This window comes from Neophocaena asiaeorientalis, unplaced genomic scaffold, assembly GCF_003031525.2.
Source record: "Neophocaena asiaeorientalis asiaeorientalis breed wild unplaced genomic scaffold, Neophocaena_asiaeorientalis_V1.1 scaffold1021, whole genome shotgun sequence".
Taxonomy (NCBI): Eukaryota; Metazoa; Chordata; class Mammalia; order Artiodactyla; family Phocoenidae; genus Neophocaena; species Neophocaena asiaeorientalis.
The window spans coordinates 161,066-185,720 of record NW_020174371.1 but is presented as its reverse complement, the minus strand read 5'-3'; the positions used below and the strand labels follow the sequence as shown (position 1 = coordinate 185,720).

Below are 24,655 nucleotides of genomic sequence, written 5' to 3'. Positions count from 1 at the left end.
GCATCTTTTGCCCTTGCTTGGCTGCAAATGTTGCACGTGGTACTGATGCACTTGGACGTAGAATCGGTGCCCAGGCCAGCGAGTGCTCAGAACATAATTTTCACACAAACTATTCAGCACCCACACTGCAGAGGCATCACTCAAAGACCTGGAAACCGGAGCACTACAACTATAAATATTTTTACAATTAACTCTTAGAATCACGTTCACATTTAAGCATGTTTTTATGAAGAGACAGGGCACACAGGGGCATGCATATATATTTTATTACCACAATAAGTTTAGTGAACATCCATCATCTCCTATAGATACAAAATAAAAGAAAAAGAAACAAAAATATTTTTTCCTTGGGATGAAAACTCAGGATTTACTCTCTTAGACACTTTCATATACATACAGCAATGTTAATTATATTTATCATGTTGTACACTACATCTCTAGTACTTATTTATCTTATAACTGGAAGTTTGCACCTTTTGACTGCCTTCATCCAATCCTCCCCCCCCCCTCGTAATCACAAATCTGATCTCTTTTTCTTTGTGATTGTTTCTTTGTCTTTGAAGTATAATTGAACTACAATACCACGTTAGGTCCTGTTACACAACATACTGACTTGATATTTCTATACATTTCAAAATGATCACCACGATAAGTCTAATCACCATGAAAGTCTATATTTTGCCACTCCCAACCCCTCCTTCCTTGGGGTACACATAACTCTATTCATAGAGACAGTTCTGTCAGTTAACTGCAAACCAAACCAACCAAGGATTTGAATAAAACAGACATCTGGAATATTTCACATGTCCACACCCAAGGAAGAGATAAACATGTTAAATTCCAAAGTTCACAGGAGGCTACCCCAGGATCCGTCTGTCCTGGTGTGCCAAATGTTTTATGTTTTTGTTTTTGGTTTGTTTTCTTGCGTTTGCTTTTAACTGGCTCACACTGAGAGCAGCCAGGCTGGTCTATAGAACCTCCCACCCAATTCTTCCCCAGAGAAGGTGGAGAACTGCCCCACCTAGAGGAAACCAGGAAATTAGCAGGGAGAGCAATAAAGGACTCCTGCACCATGGGGATGCCCCATCACTGCAGGGAGAACATTGGAGACAGAGAGGGCAGTGTGGAAGTTGTCTACCCAGTGAGACATGGTGGGAACTGAGCTTCACTGGTCTAAACATGACCTTTGCCCCAGTCTGGTCCACTGCTCACTTAATGTCAACAGGTATACAGAGGTAAGAAAGCCTGGGCCTGTATTTTGTTCCTACCTCCAGAACTTCTCCCAACCCTTTGGTCTCCAGGTCACATGCGATAAAGCCTCGCTCCACAGTGAGGCTGTAGTGCTGCACAGATGAAGCTAATGCTCAACCCAAGAGCCATCACACAGAGAACTCTGCAAATCCCTTGGGTAGGTCTCCCCTCTCCCCACACTGAGGCTAGAAGGGACAAGGGTGGCAGGCCACCCTGTGAGCCCTCTTAACACCTCAACAGTAAAATCAAGCATAAAATCACATTAGTGGCTGTCTAGCCAGCTGACAGACTAGGATAGGGTGGGAGTTTCACAAAAGTGTACTGTTCTTTTCTGTTTATTTTGAAGAGTTAAAGTGAAGGGAAATGGTCAAAACCATTTCCCTGTGCTTCGAAATCCATCTTAAGGATTATAATAGGCAGATAGAGCCAAACTGTGCTGTAAACCTTCAAGGATGGGTGTATCAAGGAACATTCCTCTAGTCCTCTCTTATGCACAGTATGTTTCTTTTTTTGACTGTTTTTTCAGCTTTACTGAGGTATGACTGACAAATAAAATAATAATACATTTAAAGTACACAAGGTGCTTTGATATATGTATACATTGTGAAAGGATTCCCACAATCGAGTTAATTAACACATTCATTACTTAACATATTAGCCTTTCTTTTTTTTTTGGTGAGAATACTTAAGTTCTACTTTCAACAAACTTCAATTATACAATATAGTTTTATCAGCTATAGTTACCGTGCTATACATTAGATCCTCAGAATTTATCTTAAAAATGCTGCTCATATGGAGACTAACACCACTTTTGTGAGGAGGTCCCAACGTAAACCTGAGTGCTGACTGGGAGGTAGGGGAGAAGAAGGCAGTGGGGGACTTCCCTGGTGGACCAGTATTTAGACTCCGTGCTTCCATTGCAGGGAGCATGGATTCAATCGCTGGTCAGGGAACTAAGATCCCACATGCTGCAAGGTGCAGCCAAAAAAGCAAATACATAAATAAATAAAGAGCCTCTTGAGGCTGCTGCTTTAAAAAAAAAGGTGGCAGGTTGGCAGTAGGAAGTGCTGAGGAGCGCAGCTGCCAAGAGGCTTGACTCTTCTGTCAGGTCAGTGAGTCCACATAATGAAAAATGGCTCTCAGAGCACAGCTAGTCTCAACATTGTCAGTTTTCCGAGTCAGCTTCAGCACTTTGTTCCCCAGAAACCTGAATTCTTGCAGCAGCAAACTGACAAAGTTGAGACAAGTGCATACATATGAAAGGGTTGTTCTGTGGGTGGTTTTCCATTGTCCAACACACATACTTGGCTGCAATCTCAGAAGTCTCCACCCATAAGACTGCCTCCTTTCTCTGCATCCATGAGGACAAAATTTGCTGCAAAGTCATGATGCTAAAAAAATGCATAAAAATTCAAATTCTTCACTTCTTCCATTTTGTGCACTTTATTCAAAAGGATTTCTGCCACTCTGCTGGCACAGAGTTCACGGAGGCCAAATGCCTTCTGTCCCAATATGCTATATATTATTTCAACATGATCCCACTCTTCTTGGAACCTGGGACACAGACAAGGGCTGACCAACTCCTTTGCATCTTTAGCAGCTTTTCTCTCCTATTCAAAGGTACTTTATCACTTCATTTTGCTGTTGTTTGCAAAGCCTTTTCACAGGATTTAGTGGTAGCATAGGCACTTCCAGATTTCTTTACATAAATGGTTGTTCAAGTCTCTGGTTCTCCCCATGAATCCTGTATGCCCTCCTTTGTCCCATCCATGGATGCAGGTGTCATTCCACCAGAGCAGCTAGGTGAAAGCTGCTTCTAGTTCTTCTGCCATCTCCCCTAGAAACACTTAAATTTATTATTACTACTATTATTTTTTAACATCTTTATTGGAGTATAATTGCTTTACAATGGTGTGTTAGCTCCGGCTTTATAAAAGTGAATCAGCTATACATACACATATATCCCCATATCTCCTCCCTCTTGTGCCTCCTTCTCTCCCACCCTCCCCATACCACCCCTTGAGGTGGTCACAAAGTACTGAGCTGAGCTGATCTCCCTGTGCTATGTGGCTGCTTCCCACTAGCTATCTATTTTACATTTGGTAGTGTATATATGTCAGTGCCACTCTCTGACTTCATCCCAGCTTACCCTTCTTCCCTCCCCATGTCCTCAAGTCCATTCTCTACGTCTGCGTCTTTATTCCTGTCCTGACCCTAGCTTTTTAAGAATCTTTTTTTTTTTTAGATTCCATATATATGTGTTAGCATACTGTATTTGTTTTTCTCTTTCTGACTTACTTCTTCACTCTGTATGACAGTCTTACTTCATTGTGTATGACAGACTCTAGGTCCATTCACCTCACTACAAATAACTCAATTTCATTTCTTTTTATGGCTGACTAATATTCCATAGTATATATGTGCCACATCTTCTTTATCCATTCATCTGTCAATGGACACTTAGGTTGCTTCCATGTCCTGTCTATTGTTAATAGAGCTGCAATGAATATTGTGGTACATGACTCTTTTTGAATTATGGTTTTCTCAGGGTATATGCCCAGTAGCAGGATTGCTGGGTCATATGGTAGTTCTAATTTTAGTTTTTTAAGTTACCTCTATACTGTTCTCCATAGTGGCTGTATCAATATACATTCCCACCAACAGTGCAAGAGTGTTCCCTTTTCTCCACACCCTCTCCGGCATTTATTGTTTGTAGATTTTTTGATGATGGCCATTCTGACTCGTGTGAGGTGATACCTCATTGAAGTTTTGATTTCCATTTCTCTAATGATTAGTGATGTTGAGCATCCTTTCATGTGTTTGTTGGCAATCTGTATATCTTCTTTGGAGAAATGTCTATTTAGGTCTTCTGCCCATTTTTGGATTGGGTTTTTGTTTTTTTGATATTGAGCTGCATGAGCTGCTTGTAAATTTTGGAGGATAGTCCTTTGTCAGTTGCTTCATTTGCAAATATTTTCTCCCATTCTGAGGGTTGTCTTTTGGTCTTGTTTATGGTTTCCTTTGCTGTGCAAAAGCTTTTAAGTTTCATTAGGTCCCATTTGTTGATTTTTGTTTTTATTTCCATTTCTCTAGGAAGTGGGTCAAAAAGGACCTTGCTGTGATTTATGTCATAGAATGTTCTGCCTATGTTTTCCTCTAAGGATTTTATGGTGTCTGGCCTTACATTTAGGTCTTTAATCCACTTTGAGTTTATTTTTGTGTATGGTGTAAGGGAGTATTCTAATACAATTCTTTTACATGTAGCTGTCCAGTTTTCCCAGCAACACTTATTGAAGAGACTGTCTTTTCTCCATTGTATATTCTTGCATCCATTATCAAAAATAAGATGACCATAGGTGCGTGGGTTTCTCTCTGGGCTTTCTATCCTGTTCCATTGATCTGTATTTCTGTTTTTGTGCCAGTACCATACTGTCTTGATTACTGTAGCTTTGTAGTATAGTCTGAAGTCAGGAAGCCCGATTCCTCCAGTCCGTTTATCTTTCTCAAGATTGCTTTGGCTATTCAGTGTCTTTTGTGTTTCCATACAAATTGTGAAATGTTTTGTTCTAGTTCTGCAATTTTATTATTATTATTTTTAAATAACTTCTGTCAGTTATTTCAAGATTTCAAACGGAAGAAATAAGGGGAGCACCCAACAACCTGAAGCTAGAGTATTCTTTACTTCTGTTCTTAAACGGTTTTCAAAGGTCTCTTTTTTTAAATTGAGGTATAATTGACATATAACATTATTTTAGTTTCAGTCATAAAACTGATTAAATATTTGTATATATTGTGAAGTGATTACCACAGTAAGTCTAATTAACATCATCACCATACATAATTACAGATTCTTTTCTTGTGGAGAAAACTTTTAAGATCTACTCTTAGCAACTTTCAAATATGCAATACAGTATTATTAACTATAGTCACCAGGCAGTACATTACAATCCCATGACATATTTATTTTATAACTGGAAGATTGTGCCTTTTGAGCTGCTTCACCCATTTACCCACCCCTTACCCCTGAATCTGGAGACCATCCATCTGTTCTCTATACCTATGGGCTCGTGGGTTTTTTTTTTTTTTTTTAAATTCCATGCATAAATGAGATTACATTTGTCCTTCTCTGTCTGACTTATTTCACTTAGCATAATGCCCTCAAAGTCCATCCATGTCATTGCAGATGTCAAGATTTCCTTCCTTTCTATGGGTAAATACTGTTCATATATAAATATCTCACAATTTCCTTACCTATTTATCCATCAATGGATGCTTAAGTTATTTCCATATCCAATAATACTGCAATGAACATTGGGGTGCATATATCTTTTTGAGTTAGTGTTTCCATTTTATTTGGATAAATAATCAAAAATGAAATTTCTGGCTTATATAGTACTTCTACTTCTTGTTTTTTGAGGAAACTTCACACTAATTAATTGGATTGTTTGTATTTTTGCTATTGAATTGTGTGAGTTCTTTACATGTTTTAAATATTAACCCTTTATCAGATACATGATTTGCAAATATTTTCTCCCATTCAGTAGATTGCCTTTTCATTTTGTTGATGGTTTCCTTTGCTGTACAGAAGCTTTTTAGTTTGATGTAGTCCCATTTGTTTATTTTTGCTTTTGTTGCCTATGCTTTTGGTGTTAAATCCAAGAAATCATCATCAATATTGATATCAAGAAGGTTACCACTTATATTTACTTCTAGGAGATTTACGCTTCCAGGTATTATGAAGATCACAATTTTAAATGAAGCAAATTAAATTAATTTTAAATTAAAGATAAATTGCTGCAAAAACACTTAGGCTTCAACACTTGGAAATATTAGAACCTAATATACACATTTTTGTCTATGATGTTAATATAATTGTAATATTTAAACACTACACAGAAACTCGTATTATACTATATTTGAATATCCTTAAATATCTCACAATATTTTATTGGTATAGTTTTAAATTGAAAGTAAAATCATATATTTAAATACTTTGCTCTGATTACTCCAACTAATCAGAGTTAGGCCAGAATTTCTAGGTTAAGGGAGTGGTCCTCCAGAAGACTGCCCTCATTGCAGACTAGCCACAAGTTTTGGGGTCCCCAGGCCACCCTCACTTCTGACCAGCTTGTTTTAAATTTGAGGGTTCTCAACACTGCTTCATATTTGATAATTTATCAGAATAACCCAAAGAACTCAGAAAGAGCTATGCTTATGATTACAGTTTGATTATAGCAAATAGGTACAAATCAGAACCAGCCAAAGAGAGAGACACATAGAGCAAACTCTAGGAGGATTCCAAGCACAAGTCCTCTGTTGTCCTCTGCCTGTGGAATCAGGAAGCATCAACCTCCCAGTATATGTATGATACTGCACAGAGAGAGTTGCTAACCAAGAAAGGTCACCCGAGTTTTAGTATCTAAAAGTTTTGGTTAAGGTTTCATTCTTTCTTTCTTCTGGCCATGCCACGCAGCTTGGGATCTTAGTTCCCAGACCAGGGACTGAATATAGGCCCTCAACAATGAATGCATGGAGTCCTAACCACTGGACCACCAGGGAATTCCTGGGGTTTCATTCTGTAAGGATGCTTGGTTGGATCATTGGTCATGTTATTGAACTCAATTTCCAGCTTCACTCATCTCTCCAGAGGGCTGGTTTATATCATGTTATTTTTATTTTTTTTAATGTATTTTAATTTTGAAATAGCTTTTAAAATATATTTAACTATTTTATTTTATTTATTTTATTTTATGGCTGTACCACGTGGCTTGTGGGATCTTACTTCCTTGACCAGGGATCAAACCTGCACACTCTACATTGGAAGCATGGAGTCTTAACCACTAGACCTCCAGGGTAATCTGGATATCATGTTGCTTTAAATGCTAATCCTCGCATAGTTGGTCCATGGCCAGCCTCTATCCTGAGTCATCTCTTTCAAACAAATTATCTAGGGGCCCACCCTAAGCCACCTCAGTATAAACCATCAAGTGTAGTCAGAACCCACCATGAATAACAATGACACTTCTGTCGCTAAGGAAGATCCAAGAGTTTAGAGGTGACTTCCCAGGAACTGGGGAAAAAGGCCAACAAAATTCATTATTAGACAAATGCTTAATCATAATCAAAAATGAGTTAAAGACTATTTCTGTAGTGCAGGCATGTTTCTTCTATAAAACCTGAGAAACAAAATCAGTGTTCTCAGATAGTAAGCTATCTAAACATTACAGAAGAGTTGGCCCTAATGTTCTCTGTTGGCAAAGCAAGAATTGACCTCTGGAAATATTTTCAGATATATTTTAGCATATGGGAAAAGAAAAAAAAAATAAGATAGTTTCCCCCAGAGTTCCATATCATAGCAGGTATCTGAAACAGTGATGGTTTGAAATGTATTCTTAACCATTAATTAAGACTATGTTGCTTGTTGGTAGAAGAGATGTACTCAGGAATGACCACACAGGCCAGCAAATTCCAGAGAATGATTTCTACCTATGTCTACAGAACAAAATAGGAATAAAATCACTCCTTAGATACTTGAGGAGCTTACATGAATGTATAAGGTTGTATTATCTGTAACTCAGACACAAACAAATTATGTTCAGATACTGTGCAAACCAATGTAACAAAGTGTTTTAAAATGCATTCCCTGAGTCCCTCCCATCAGGAAACGTGCACAAGACTCTTAGAATCATCCACCAGAGGGCAGACAGCAGAAGAAAGAAGAAATACAATTCTGCAGCCTGTGGAACAAAAACCACATTCACAGAAAGAGACAAGATGAAAAGGCAGAGTGCTATGTACCAGATGAAGGAACAAGATAAAACCAAAGAAAAACAACCAAATGAAGTGGAGATAGGCAACCTTCCAGAAAAAGAATTCAGAATAATGATAGTGAAGATGATCCAGGACCTCAGACAAAGAATAGAGGCAAAGATCGAGAAGATGCAAGAAATGTTTAACAAAGACCTAGAAGAATTAAAAAAAAAACAAAGGAGATGAACAATACAATAACTGAAATGAAAATACACTAGAAGGAATCAATAGCAGAAGAGCTGATGCAGAAGAATGGATAAGTGACCTTGAAGACAGAATGGTGGAATTCACTGCCACAGAACAGAATAAAGAAAAAGAAGGAAAAGAAATGAAGACAGCCTAAGAGACCACTGGGACAACATTAAATGCAACAACATTTGCATTATAGGGGACCCAGAGGAGAAGAGAGAGAGAAAGGACCTGAGAAAATATTTGAAGAGATTATAGTAGAAAACTTCCCTAACATGGGAAAGGAAATAGCCACCCAAGTCCAGGAAGCACAGAGAGTCCCATACAGGAAAAACTCAAGGAGAAACACGCCATAACACATAGTAATCAAATTGGAAAAAAATTAAAGACAAAGAAAAATTATTGAAAGCAGCAAGGGAAAAACAACAAATAACATACAAGGGAACTCCCATAAGGTTAACAGCTGATTTCTGAGCAGAAACTCTACAAGCCAGAAGGGAGTGGTATGATATATTTAAAGTGATGAAAGGGAAGAACCTACAGCCAAGATTACTCTACCTGGCAAGGATCTCATTCAGATTCGATGGAGAAATCAAAAGCTTCACAGACAAGCAAAAGCTAAGAGAATTCAGCACCAGCAAACCAGCTCTACAACAAATGTAAAGGAACTTCTCTAAGTGGGAAACACAACAGAAGAAAAGGAACTACAAAAGCAAACCCAAAACAATTAAGAAAATATGATAGGAACATACATATAGATAATTACCTTAAACGTGAATGGATTAAATGCTCCAACCAAAAGACAGAGACTGGTTGAATGGATACAAAAACAAGACCCATATGTATGCTGTCTACAAGAGACCCACTTCAGACTTAGGGACACGTACAGACTGAAAGTGAGGGGATGGAAAAAGATATTCCATGCAAATGGAAATCAAAAGAAAGCTGGAGTAGCAATATTCATATCAGATAAAATAGACTTTAAAATAAAGAATATTACAAGACACAAAGAAGAACACTACATAATGATCAAGGGATGAATCCAGGAAGAAGATATAACAATTATAAATATATATGCACCCAACATAGGAGCACCTCAATACATAAGGCTTATGTTAACAGCTATAAAAGAGGAAATCAACAGTAACACAATAATAGTGGGGGAGTTTAACACCTCACTTACACCAATGGACAGATCATCCAAACATAAAATTAATAAGGAAACACAAGTCTTAAATGACACAATAGACCAGATATATTTAACTGATATTTATAGGACACTCTATCCGAAAACAGCAGATTACACTTTCCTCTCAAGTGCACATGGAACATTCTCCAGGATAGATCACTTCTTGGGTCACAAATCAAACCTCAGTAAATTTAAGAAAATTGAAATCATATCCAGCATCTCTTCTGATAACAACAGTATGAGATTAGAAAGCAATTACAGGGAAAAAAATATAAAAAACACAAACACATGGAGGCTAAACAATACATTACTAAATAACCAAGAGATCACTGAAGAAAACAAAGAGGACATCAAAAAATACCTACAGACAAATGACAATGAAAACATGATGATTCAAAATCTATGGGATGCAGCAAAAGCAGTTCCAAGAGGGAACTTTATAGCAATACAACCCTACCTCAAGAAACAACAAAAATCTCAAATAAACAATCTAACCTTACACCTAACGGAACTAGAGAAAGAAGAAAAAACAAAATCCAAAGTTAATAGAAGGAAAGAAATCATGAAAGTCAGAGCAGAAATAAATTAAATAGAAACAAAGAAAACAAAAGCAAAGATCAATAAAACTAAAAGCTGGTTCTTTGAGAAGATAAACAAAATTGGTAAACCGTTAGCCAAACTCCTCAAGAAAAAGAGGGAGAGGACTCAAATCAATAAAATTAGAAATGAAAAAGGAGAAGTTACAACAGACACCACAGAAATGCAAAGCAACCTAAGAGAGTACTACAAGCAACTCTAAGCCAATAAAATGGACAAGCTGGAAGAAAAGGACAAATTCTTAGAAAGATATAACCTCCCAAGACTGAACAAGGAAGAAATGGAAAATATGAACAGACAAATCACAAGTAATGAAATTGAAACTGTGATTAAAAATCTTCCCACAAACAAAAGACCAGAACCAGATGGCTTCACAGGTGAATTCTATCAAACATTCAGAGAAGAGCTAACACCCATCCTTGTCAAACTCTTCCATAAACTGCAGATGAAGGAACACTCCCAAACTCATTCTATGAGTCCACCATCACCCTGAAACCAAAACCATACAAAGATACTATAAAAAAAAAAACAAAAGGAAAATTACAGACCAATATCACTGATGAATATACATGCAAAAATCCTCAACAAAATAGTAGCAAACAGAATCAAACAACATATTAAAAGGATCATACACCATGATCAAGTGGGATTTATTTCAGGGATGCAAGGATCTTCAATATATGCAAATCAATCAATGGGATACACCATATTAACAAATTAAAGAAGATGGAAGCAACCTAAATGCCTATTGACAGACAAAAGGATAAAGAAGATGTGGCACATATATACAATGGAATATTACTCAGCCGTAAAAGGAACGAAATTAAGTCATTTGTAGAGACATGGATGGATCTAGAGACTGTCATACAGAGTGAAGTAAGTCAGAAAGTGAAAAACAAATATCGTATATTAACACATATATGTTGAACCTAGAAAAATGGTACAGATGAACCGGTTTGCAGGGCAGAAATTGAGACACAGATGTAGAGAACAAATGTATGGACACCAAGGGGGGAAAGTGGCGGGGGGGGGGCTGGGGTGAAGAATTGGGAGATTTGGATTGACAAGTATACCCTAATATATATAAAGTGGATAACTAATAAGAACCTGCTGTATAAAAAAATAAATAAAAATAAACAATAAAAAAATAAAATGCATTCCCTGAAGGTGGCCTGCCTGGGTGCAAATACTTATTCAGCTGTGTGCCTCGGGGAAAGTCAATTAAATTACCGTGTTGATATTAATAATACTCTCTCAGAAAACTCTAAAATTTATCTGAAGAGAATTCAGCTGAAGTTAAGCAATATCTGACTCACTTCAAATATTTAATAAATGGGAACTAAACAGGAATAGTAGTGATAGTACTGATGTCACTGGCAAAGCTCATTAACAATTACTGGGAAATAAAAATTAAAGTGGGTAATAAAATAATGTCTAACCTTTTCCTTTTCCTTTGTGCTTAGTCTAGTCTCATGTGCTCATAGGCTGTCGTGTGCAGAGGCCTTGGCCCCGGCACCTCAGACCAGAGTTCCCAGTGCGAAAAGGCTGCGTCGACACCTCAGCTCCCTACGGTGGGCAGAAGCGCTGTCCACGACACTCAGCTCAAGATGGTGGAGGCGGGCTGTGTGCAGAGTCGCTGCACCAGGCACTGCTCTCTGGAGCCTGAGCAGCACACCTGCGCCCACCAGGCAGGAACACTGTCCACTTCCCTTCCCTATGACAGAGCCCTAGAACGCAGCCCCGCCCGTCACCTGAGGGGACAGTGTCAACTCTAGAGTGAGAGCTCGCATGTCTCCATGCTCTGATGGAAGAATAAAGCTTTCCTAAAACTTTCCTTTGCTTCTGAATCCAACTCAGTCTCGTTCTATTGACACAAGCAACACTGGGCAGAAGGACCCTTGTCAGGGACCAACTCGGGAGGGTTGATAACAGTAGTAGTAGTAACACTGGTCTCAGAACATTTAGCATATTTCCTTCCAATTGAAATGTAAATTATTTTTACTCAAAATTAGAAAATCTAAAAATATGCCTTTTAAAACAAACACAGTCTTAATTAGAAGACTTTAAAAATTATGTTTGTGAAGAATATAGCTTCAGCTTATGCCCTTGGTGAGTAATTTTTGATAGTTCAGAAATTGTCCTATAGAGAGCAATGAGAAAGGAGACAGAGCTCATGCCTGATGGTGAGGTTGAGAAAGGGATATTCCTTTTTCCTCTCTTTGCATTGCTTGAGTGTCTCTATGACTGCTCATCTAATGTAGTTAAGAGACTACTTCTAGGTACTGAATAAAGGCAATCACTTGTTTGTTCCTGGCTGCTACTGAATTTGTAAGGGTTTTGTTTTGATAAATATCCATTTGTCCCACTTCCAAATGCCATCTCCGTATCAGTGCCCAGAGTAGAGTTCCTTCCATTCCCTAGTTGTCTAAGGCCAGTCTTTCTGACTATATATCCAGTTTGTTAACTACTGTCTAAGAAGCTGTATAAATCTATACCTTACCATTGTTGTTGTTATATAGTTTTTCTGATGAAATAAAAGTACGACTTTTTTTTTTTTTGTGGTATGCGGGCCTCTCACTGTTGTGGCGTCTCCCGTTGTGGAGCACAGGCTCCGGACACGCAGGCTCAGCGGCCATGGCTCACGGGTCCAGCCGCTCCGCGGCATGTGGGATCTTCCCGGACCGGGGCACGAGCCCGTGTCCCCTGCATCGGCAGGCGGACTCTCAACCCCTGCGCCACCAGGGAAGCCCCAAAAGTATGACTTTTAATTCTGCTAATTTAAAGGATATATATTTTCCTTCTTCAGTGAAATGCAGCTGTCAGGTCACAATGCAGCTGTCTTCCAGATTAAATGTTGGTTCTCCACCCTGAGCCATGATGCTTGTTGGGAGTCTCTAGTAACTGACTGTAGGGAGAGCTATTTAACCCCTTTTAAGTATGAGGGTAGGTAACTTCTAAGAGCGATTTAATGTAGAGCCCAAAGATATTTCATCTACCTGTTCACATACATGATCAGTACCACAAGTGGTCACCGCTGATGTATATTCTTAAAGCATTACAGGGGAATAAATAATTCTAAAGTTTCCTTATAGCATACCTAACTAAAACAGCATAAAGGAGCCAATTTGGATAACATCCTTTCCCTCAGTACTTGAGGAGGGAAAGTGTGCTACATTTAGATATCACATATTTCAAACAACATATTCTGGTAGAGCTTTGGCAGCATCACTGCTCATCTTAGTACACTCCTATCCTTAGAAAACTAATCTATTAGGTTGGTACAATATGTGGAGTTAAAAAGGTTGCCATATTCAAATAAACATATATTTAAAAGGTAAAAAAAGTCTTTATAGTTTATCTGGTCTAATCTGATTTTCAATAAAAAACCATTATAATTTTCATAATAAATATTAACACATATTACATTTAATAAAAATAGACATAAAGACTAACAAATTCCTCTGAATTAACATATTTACAACTGTATTAAATAAATGATAAGATTTATAAATCTGACTTTCTCAACATTCAAGCTCAAGAACATCCTTATGCTCATACTGGTAGTAGTCAATGCTTTTTTTCTCTATTTACAGAATGCCCTCCACTCATCAATTTTATGTGCTAATGAAAAAAAAAATAGATCACTTAACATGAGTAATACTTTAAACATTCTGTTGTATTTGGTTTGGGAAAGCAATATTATATTTTTCATATCATTTTAGTTTAGGCCTCATTATCTTGTTTACTCTCAATCAGATACAGTTTCTAACCATTTCTGACCAGTTTTTCTAACCACACTATATCCACTAGTTTTAATAAACTAGTTTTGCACCATTTTAAGTGAACAGGTAAAACAGTTTTTCATTTGTATTAACAAACATTATTGACAAAGCTTAACAAATTTCTATATGGGCTACCATTAATACAACTTTTCTACTAAATTCAATGTAAATATCTTTTATTTTCTTTATGTTTTCAAAGCTAAAGTTAATAACTGTACATGCCAATGTTTATGAAAAAATATTACAATCTATTACAATGTTACTGGAGACCATTTCATGTCTCAGGAAGATATTTCTGCCTACTGATTACTGAGACAAGTTGGTACTGTATTTGTGAAGACAACTTTTATAACATTAAAATGAGAATAAATTTGAGTTTCTGGATGTATCAATATTATCAATGGCCAATTTTCTACTTTTATGTAATAAAAAACTTATCTGGTATCTTCAACATTTGAGATATTAACATAAACACATTTAACAATACACTGAAATTACCCAAATGAATAAAATTCTTTGTGTATGCTCATCCATATCAATCCTTTAACTATTTCCAAATGGTGACTCTGTCATGAACATGAATAAAAATTAGTCCATGAAACCATTCATGCATTCTAGAATTATTGCTGTTATACAATATCACATTATATTAAAATTGTTTTTTATAAATAAGTGACATACATTAAGCCTGGCTTGCATCAAAAGTCAACATTTTTCAGTATTTCATTATATGATAAATGTGGTAACTAATATGGGAAACATGCCCAAATATGGGCACTTGAGTAGTTCATTGTGGCAGCTGCTGGCTTGACAAAATCATTATGTCTTATACTAATATTTTTTTTCCTGTATCTAACTTGCTATAACTAAACTTCATTAACACTTTAGGAAATATGAGCCTTTCTCCATCTGGCACATGGTTTTTTACAACGCGTTTGCTGTAATTTAGAAAATCTGTAAACAGCTGGCAAAAAATATATTTTTATTAAGATCTTCAGCACCATATTTGAAAGATCTGTAGCTTTGCATACATTTCTGTAACTCAGAATATTTTCTGTCAACTCTATAATCTCCACAATCTCTCTAAATTTTAAGAGACTAAGTGGCTTGGTCTCTAATTATGAACCTGTATGTAAATCTATCATATTTAAAGTTTATATGTGGATAATTCAGCTGATATTTGGCCTTAAAATTATTAAAAGCATGAGACTCCCCTTTGACTGTTTGTTTATTTTAACAACAAAGATTTCAGACAGTGCTTCTCAATTCATACAAGATCATTGAATGAATATTTTGTATGTTTCTGTTTTTAGGCTTCCTTTTTATGTATAGTACATACCATATGTGTTTTTTCTATTGTTAAAAATTAGCTCATATCCATAGTCATCTTATATCATTCTGATTTCCTCACACCTTTCATATTAAACAGTAATATCAGTAATTTATAAAGATTTAAGGATGTCACTAGAAAGTACAAGTAGTAGAATATGTATATTTTATATAAACATAAATGATCTCATAAGCACATGACTGACAAAAGTTAGGAAAAATTATAATAAGATATTCAAGAAGAGCTGGTAGTAATAACTTTAAACTAAATAAATAAAATTGAGTCTTGTTTATATTAAAATATGTGGCTAAGTATCCAGAAAACAACTAAAAAGGCAGCAGTTAGGAGTATTTAAACAATTTATCAAAATATTACTAAAATCATTAAAGAGACAAAATATCTAAATGAAGGTGGGAACCCAGTATCAGAGACAATTTTGTTCTGGCTACATTTCTACAAAAATGATGAACCTGACAAGCTTTGGTTCTCCAGGACTCAATGTACACCAAGGGATGAGGACACAGTCTCAACACCTGCTAAAGTTGAATTCAAGACCACATTTTTTTATAAAACTACAATTCCACAGGGTTATAATTTCTGTGAAAGTAAGAATCAAGTCTAATTTTCATCTTAAGATTGAAATAAAAGTTGCTCATTGTAGAGCAGGAGGTCTGTGGAGTGAAGATTTCCCTGAAAAGTTGTAATCAGAAGCAAATCCTAACATAGATCTGAAAACAAAGATCACATCACATTTTTAGTCCAAAAGACAGTTCTCCTAAATGTTTACTATAAATAAAGACACATCATCTTTGGAGTAGTTCTCCTTAATAATTTCATAAATTATTTTAAGAGACAGTGAGCAAATCATGATCTAACAAGACCAAATGGATGAACAGATATCCTATGTTTATAGATTAGAAGACCTAAAAGTGAAAAGATGTCAATTATCTCCAAATTGGGCTATAGATTCAAGAATATATAAATTAAAATGCCATTAAATTTTTTTTCCTTTGTTGATGTTACCTAACAAAGTTTTTCTAAAACGTATTTGGGAAAACAAACAGTCAAGAACAGTCAAGGTACTATTAAAGAAAATCCACAGAGTTGGTGGATTTTTCTTCACCACAGGGTTTATTGCAAAGCTTCGGTAATTAAGACAGAATCACATCAGTGAAACAACAGGAAAATATATAAATGGAACAGAAAAGAGAGCTCAGAAATAGATCCATATTATATAAACACAATATTTAATTGAGATTGAACTGCAGATCAGTGAACAAAGGATAGATGTTTAAAATAAATGGTGCTAGGTGATTGGTTATCTAACTAAAAGAGGTTGGATTATAGTCATTAAGGACGCAAACCTGGAGCCAGATGTATACAACCAAATCTCAGAAATGCACCTACCAGGTTTGTAATCTTGAGCAGTTAACGTCTAGGTGTCTCAGTTTCCTCCTCTGTAAAGCAGGGACACTAATTATATGCTTCCTTCAGAGGGTTCTTGTGGAGATTAATTAAATTAATATATGTAATGTATTAAGATAACTGACAACTAGCAAACGTAACATGTTGGGTTATTGTCCATGATTATTATAATTACCTTCAGCATTACTAAATAACCACCATCATGATGTGGGAAAACAAATCTGTAATCCTACCTTGTGACATACGTAAAATAATTTCCAGGTAGACTAAAGACTAGAATGAGAAAGGCAAATTAAAGATATTTTATTTCTATGTTTAAGGGAGTTAGGTGGTTTTGTTGGACATAGAGATGGAAGCTATTTTTACTGTGTTGTCTGAGAGTTGAAAAAAGGTTTAATATTTCCCAACCAGTTTTCATGTTCAACAATGTTATCACTGAATTGGCAGATAATTATTTTAATGTATATTTATGTTTCAGTAAATGTTACAAATTCCTAAAAATCTACCCTATTCCTTCTTCTAGGCTTACCTAAATAACTATCATCTTTCATAGAGAAAATGCTGCTTTCTATTCTACATGAAAACTTTCTAGCTCATCCAAAATCAGAGTTATGTCTTTTATATATTCAGTACTCTTCACAGCATTCATTTAGCACTCATCACTTTCTCCACTTTGAATCTGTCCAATGGCTAAATATTCTGAGTTTAGAGTAAGACATATCTAGGTTTGAGAACAAATTCTAGCATTTATTGATTGAAGGTCTGGATAAATGACAATATTTCTAAACCTCAGTTTTCATATTTATAATATAGGAACAATAATATTTGACCTATGAGATTTGATAGGCTTTAATATAAACAATATGCCTATCATAGCAGGTCTGATTACTTTGTCATTTTCAATTTTACTGTAAACATAGCAGCAGGAAATGTTGTGCTATATTATTTATATTCCCCTGAGTGCTACTCAAAATATCTTGTACAAAGAATTATTTAATAAGTGTTTACTGTTTGTTATGGGAGCTGGCTGTATAAGTTAAAGCTCAATCTCTCCATACGACTGTACGTTGTCTTTTGAAAGCCCTGAGCACCAAATATATTCTTCTTCTCCTATTTTCATGCATTTTGTTCTACACAAAGACGTCCACTTCTACAGTTATTGAGGAAGGAGTCTTTTTCATTCTATTGTTCCCATATAATTATAAAACAAATTTGAAGGAGAAAGAATCAAGGGAGTAATAGAAGTTTGCTCTTATGTGTGAAAATTTTACTACCAATGGTCCTGGGTACTCTAGAGTGTTTTCATTAAATGGCATTACCTTACCTTAACTAAATAACACCTCTTTTTCTAATTGTTATTATATTATTTGACTTTCCAAACTCCTAATGTGCTTGAAACACTTTAGTCTTTCAAAAAACAAAACAAAACAAAAAACACTCCAGAAGAGCTGCTTTTCAAAATTAGTTTCCAGCTGATCACTGGGACTCCAGAGCATGTTTAATTATACAAGAGACACTAAAAAAGTTACCAATCACCACCTTGTTAATGCAGAATGCTTTCTCTCTCCCTCTCTCTGTCACTCTGTCTCTTTCTCTGTTTGTCTTTCTCTCTGGGGAGGTGGAGCATAATTTTATTTGTATTGTGCCATAAGTGGGGGAGAGATACAATCTTTATTTGCCATTATCTGATAAGCAATATATTCAGGTTATCTGGACAAGCTGTTATGCACAGATCTTTCTGGCAATTTATATAATTGCTTTTTTTTCTCCTGAACTTACCCAGTATCTTTTAAGAGGCAATGTGGCTTTGCTTTGAGTGAATATTTATTTTCATGGAATCCATTTTAAATGTTAAGGTAGAGCCAGTCAATTCCACATAGACTTACTGAACAGCAGAATTAGAAGAGCTCTTTGTATGTACTCCTTGAGACTTTAAACTTCACCACTGAGGAGTTGCTATCCAGTCTCTGTTTCAAAACTTCTAAACATAGAAATAGCTACTTCTCAATGAGGTTCATGCATCTTTGGTCTGTATATAACTTCAGGAAATGTTCTTTTACACCTAAACCCAAAGTTTTCTTCTTAAAATTTCCACCCAAAGAAGTTTATCCTTAATTTTGAAGTCACATAAAATAAGCCTTATACTTTTTTCTTCATTAGAGACCGTTAAAGAACATAAATTGGGGGGCAACAATTTTCTCACAACAAAAATCATTTGTACTCTCCTAGGCACTTTGTACAAATTTGAGCATTCAGTTTTCACAAAAGTTATTTTGGGTTGTTTTGTGTGTGTGTGTGTGTGTTACGCGGGCCTCTCACTGTTGTGGCCTCTCCCGTTGCAGAGCACAGGCTCCGGACACGCAGGCTCAGTGGCCGTGGCTCACGGTCCTAGCCGCTCCGCAGCATGTGGGATCTTCCCGGACCGGGGCACGAACCCGTGTCCCCTGCATTGGCAGGCGGACTCTCAACCACTGCGCCACCAGGGAAACCCCACCTCTTTCTTAGTATCCCAGTTTGTATCCATTAGGCATCCTCTGATTTTATTTTTCATAAATTCTTTTTGTTTGTTTGTTTTTATTTTTAAATACATTTGCTGAGAAGGAAAAAAAGAAGGAAGGGAGGAAGGAAGAAAAGAAAAAGAGAAAAGAAGGAAAAAGAGTAGAAAGAAAATGTATTCAGATGCAACCTCTAACCTTGTGTTCTACACTGAAGAAAAAGGTCTCCCTTGTCACTATCTGTAATTTTTTTTGTAATTATAATTTGGAACTTTAATTCTCCAAGTTTGTAATAAAATATTTTTGATGCACTCATGGCTCCTGGCTTCTAAGTGTGTAATTATCTATACTATGCTTCGAAGTATGGTGTGAGAAAAGAAAATAGCTATATTCCTAAAATTGTCATCCATGAAGCTAAGTATCAGAACATGGCAGAAAATACATTTTTAAATTCTGTAGTCATTAAAAACTAATATAAGATAGTTTTAAGTCATTTTATTCTATAAGTTGAAATAAAATTATAATCCTATTTAGTACTATTATACTTTATACTTTCTTTCCAATGCTATTTGATATTATATTAACACATTTGGATCACAGATACAGACATATTGCTTGTACTGCTAAACACTGATTCTCACATTTCAACAGCTCTTACTCTTATCACTTTGTTCAGATAATTTTACATACTTAGGTAACATATCAATGTTTATTGCCCAATAATAACTGAGAAATATTGACTAGAATAAACCTTAACATTTTACCTGTATTAACTCATTTAATCCTCATAAGAAAGCTTATGTGACTGTATACTGCTATTCTTCCCCTTTTAGAGGAAGATGCTGGAGCCACAGAGAACTTTCATGAAATGACCAAAGTTACAAAGTTTGGTAATGGCAGAACCTGGGTTGGAATCCAAGCAATTTGGCTCTAAAATCCATGTTCTTAACTGCCATCTCTAATGTAAGTCTTCATTACTTTAAATATCCCTAATTCTTATAAATCCAGGTTATATTAATTTGTCTTAGAACTCATGGCTTACAACACAGTGTATCATGATTGTTGAATTATATAAAATAGCACCCAATCAGCAAATGGCTACACCATTGTCACACACATGTACAAACACAAGCAGACTCACACACACACAGAATTATTCCTAGAAAATATCTTTGAGGTCCAGTCCACTCTCAGATTTCTTAACTTTAGGAAGCAAATGCTGGGATGAAAGATGGCTCAGCAGTGAGTGTTACACACAGACTTGAGTGTAAGTGTATGATTATGTCACTTACCATCATTTTCTGATTCCTTCACAGGAATCCCTGGTAACAGTATTTTCAAAATCACTTATTCTACAATTTGTTACTTACTAGACTCAAGGTATTCTGCTTTCCCCGACAGATTATGATGTGAACACCAGCATCAGCAACATACCCTGGAAAATTCTTTGTAATGCAGAATTTTAGGACTCAACTCAGATCTGCCAAATCAAAATCTTTTACCAAGATTCCAGGTGATTCATATGCACGTTGAAGTTTAATAAGCATTGAATTAAAGTATCCAATAGGTTTTGCCTTCTAGTAGCTTACGATCTTTGCTGCAAAATATGGTACTGACATTTGGCATTTACGTTTAAGTGTAAATTATTTAAAATGAAATAACATTACAAATTCAGTTCTTCAGTAACACTAACCACATTTCAAGTGTTCAGTAGTTACTCATGTGGCTAGTGAATACCATATTGGAATTATTGGATATATATTGGGTAATACTATATTGAAAAGTGTCCATTTAGAGAATTTCCATCATTGCTGAAAGTTCTATTGAAGGCATTTCTCTGTATCCAGAATAGACTATATTTGTTGTTGTTATTAGTCAAGAAGTAAATATTTTAGGCTTTGTGGTCTATGTACAGTCTCTGTTGCATGAACTTTTCTTTTTAAAAAACAACTCTTAAAAAAAAAAGTAAAAGCAATTCTTAGCCCATGGTAATATGAAAATAGACCAAGTGCTAGGTTTGACCTGTAGACCATAGTTTGTAGATCCATGCTCAATATGACAACTTAGGAGATAAATGTGTAAATAAGAATATTTAGAGGAAGATGTGCAAAGTACTGTGTGTTGACTCAAAAAGACCAGAAGTCAAAAGTAAAACACACAAAGCTTCTAGATTTCATTCTCATTTAAGGCATCCCTTGATTTTAATCTGATTTCTTTTCCTATTAAAAGATTTTAAGGAAGGACAAAGGTGGTCCAACAAATATCCTGAATTCTACCCAGTGCTAGAGCAGCTCTGCAATCAAGCATAGCTACACTAAGAAGGGACTGACTGAACAGCACTCTAAATTGACAAAAAGTTGATACCTGTAACTATAACAGAATAGCATTGCGAGAAACAATAATGACAAAATCAAATTAGTCAAAACAACATTAGTCCACTTTATCTATGACACCTCTTTCTCACAAGAACCTCAGGATCCTATAAAGCTTTACAGTTGCTTCTGTGAGAGTCTTGAAATACTTCAGTTGCACTTTGAACAAAAAGCAAGCTAATCAACAGCCCTTATTTACTACCTTTGTGGATGGAAATTCTGTTTTCTTCTGTAATCATAGCTGTGAGCCCTCAAAAACCACTTCACAGTGAACCCTTCTTGAGAGTCCACTATTATAATGTTTCCCAGGGAATGAGATAGGATGTCTCAACATAACTTATGTTTTCTTACACTTTATATAAGCCCTAATCTGACCTCAAACTATCAGAAAATTAAAGGAAAAAATTATCCAGTGGCAGACACTGGACTGTAATCAGAATTCCTCTTTTTGAAACAGAAGAGTTACTGAATCTAGTTCTTAAGGTCTAGTCTAATTTTCCCTTTGAATGAATTTCCTTCTAGGAGGGGCCCCTCCTCCTCTACAAAAAGACTTCTATTGAGCCTATATGTTCTATTTTCAAAGTTCCCAGACATGTCTGGACTCTAGCACTGATAACAGCACATAACACATAAGTAGAGAAGGTATCAAAATAATTTAAATTTTTTTGATTTTTTTGGTAACTCCCCAAAGGAAAAGTATAGTAACTTTTTAAAGGTATTTCTAATTACTAAGTTAAATACAGTTGACCCTTGAACAACATGGGTTTGAACTACTTGAGTCCACTTATAAGCACATTTGTTTTTCACTAAATACTTACTACAGTACGACACTCCCCAGTTGGTTGAATCTGAAGATAAGGGTATGGAGGGCCCACTGTAATGTTATAAGCAGATTTTCAAATTCAAGGAGGGCTGGCACCCCCAACCCCAGCGTTGTTCAAGGGTCAACTGTATTATATTATTTTATGATAAATATCAAATACATTAAAGGTCAAATTGTAAAGCCATAAAAACATTTCATTTTACCTTTGTTGACAATCATTTATAATAGTAAAAAAAAAGTATACCTTAATGATAAAATTTATTTTTCTACTTTATTTGGGTTAAACATCTCTTCTGGTTTGTGACACTTAAACTATTCCCTGTAGTTAAACTTAGACATTACTTCTACTTGTGAATAGTCCTTTATTTACATAGGAAAAAACTCTTCTATCTGAACCTTATTAAATTATTTGTCTGATTATGTAAATTATAAACATTTTAATAATGGAGTTACTTGAAATACATAATGCTACTGATAGCTAATTATATTGTAAATTGCATTATGGCATGTTTGCTATTTCAATTTTATTCCTCAGCCAGGAGGTATAAAATTTGCAGTTAAGTATTCAAAATATAATTACTTTAATAAATGTGCCACACTTTGCATATATTTTCAATCTCCTATTTATTAAAAGAATTGTAACTATGCTCCAACAACAACAAAAAACTTGATTCTCCCATATCAAAAGATAATTGAATTTTAAAACTATAGCATTTAAATAGTAGAGTGTTAAGAGCCTTGAAAGCATACTGATATACTTACTGACAACACAGGTGTAAGTTAACTAAACTCTATTTTCACATTGTATGTAGTTTACTCTAAAACTTCATTAAGTAATTTCTTATCAAAAAGATAAGCTAAAGAATATGGGAAACAATATTATATAAATATATATAGTAGCTCTTCAAGCAGAGAACTTGAAAAATAATTAGATTATTCATGAAGATGACTACAGATACCAACCACTCAGGGCAAAGAAGGAAGCAGGGTGAAAATCTCTAATTTACACATTCATTGTTACTATCAAGGACATCATGCCTTGGCAATAAAGGAGATCTGTTGTTCCTAGGAGACCCTCATCAACTGATGCAGCACTCACACTGTACAACTCAGGTCAGTAGAAAATGTTCAACAAGTTGATAACGCAGCTAAAAATGCCCAGAACTTAGATAGACAAAATATTGTATACTACACTCTATTTGAGGATTGATTTTGTTTTTCCTGTGTTGCAACAACTCTTCTAGAGGACAGCCTATTAGCTGTATCTTATGCAAGTACAAAATTGGGAAACAAGTTTTGCTAAAGCCTTGCTACAAAATCTTGTGATCTCAAAGTGGTGAAGTAGTCTATGTGAACTTCAGTGTATAGTGTGCAGAAAAGATACATGCACCCCAGTGTTCATAGCAGCACTATTTACAGTAGTCAAAACATGAAAGCAACCTATGTGTCCATCAAGAGATGAATGGATAAAGAAGATGTGGTACATGTATACAATGAAATATTACTCAGCCATAAAAAAAGAATAAAATAATGCCACTTGCAGCAATGTGGATGGACCTAGAGATTAGCATACTGAGTAAAGTAAATCAGACAGTAGAAGACAAATATCATATGATATAACTCATATGTGGAATCAAAAAACACGATGCAAATAAACTTATTTACAAAACAGAAACAGACTCACAGACTTAGAAAACTAACTTATGGTTACCAAAGGGGAAAGGTGGAGGGGAGGGATTAATTAGGAGGTTGGAATTAACGTATACACACTACCATATATAAAATAGATAATAAACAAGGACCTACTGTATAGTGCAGGGAACTCTACTCAATACTTTGTAATAACCTATACGGGAAAAGGATATGCGAAAGAAGAGATATATGTATATGCATAGCTAAATCACTTTGCTGTACACCTGAAACTAACACAACATTATAAATCAACTATGCTCCATATAAAAAAGATAAATAAAAATAAATAAGTTAATTAACTTTAAAAAAGAAGAGTTAACATTGCAGGCCCAAGACTCGATCCTAAGAAGGGGCTTACTTGTCAAGCTGGCTCTTGGCTAGTGGTTGGGAACCTGGTGGAATTACTTTCTTACATTAGTATAAAACTTTCCTCAATGATAAAACTAGCTTACTGTGCTAAAACTGTAGTTAATCCTGCACATCTGCTTTCATTCTAGGAGTCTAGAATTTTCGTATGTGCCTAGTAGGGTGTCATAAATTGTCTAACTCCAAATTTTGATGTTTGACTGCAGATATTAAATTTTAAGCCTTGTCCTTCCTTCTTACGCTTCTAGCTCACATCTGGGCAAGCTAATAAGAAAGCAGGGGACTTGCTCCCTTCTTTGGTGCTGACAAGAGATTCAAACTGTGTGACCTTCAT

At 35.6% G+C, this 24,655-nt stretch overlaps 1 pseudogene; it reads right to left on the bottom strand.

The window, feature by feature from the left end:
- Positions 1-744: 744 nt before the first annotated feature.
- On the bottom strand, positions 745-24,655 carry LOC112407087 (ectonucleoside triphosphate diphosphohydrolase 6 pseudogene; annotated as a pseudogene).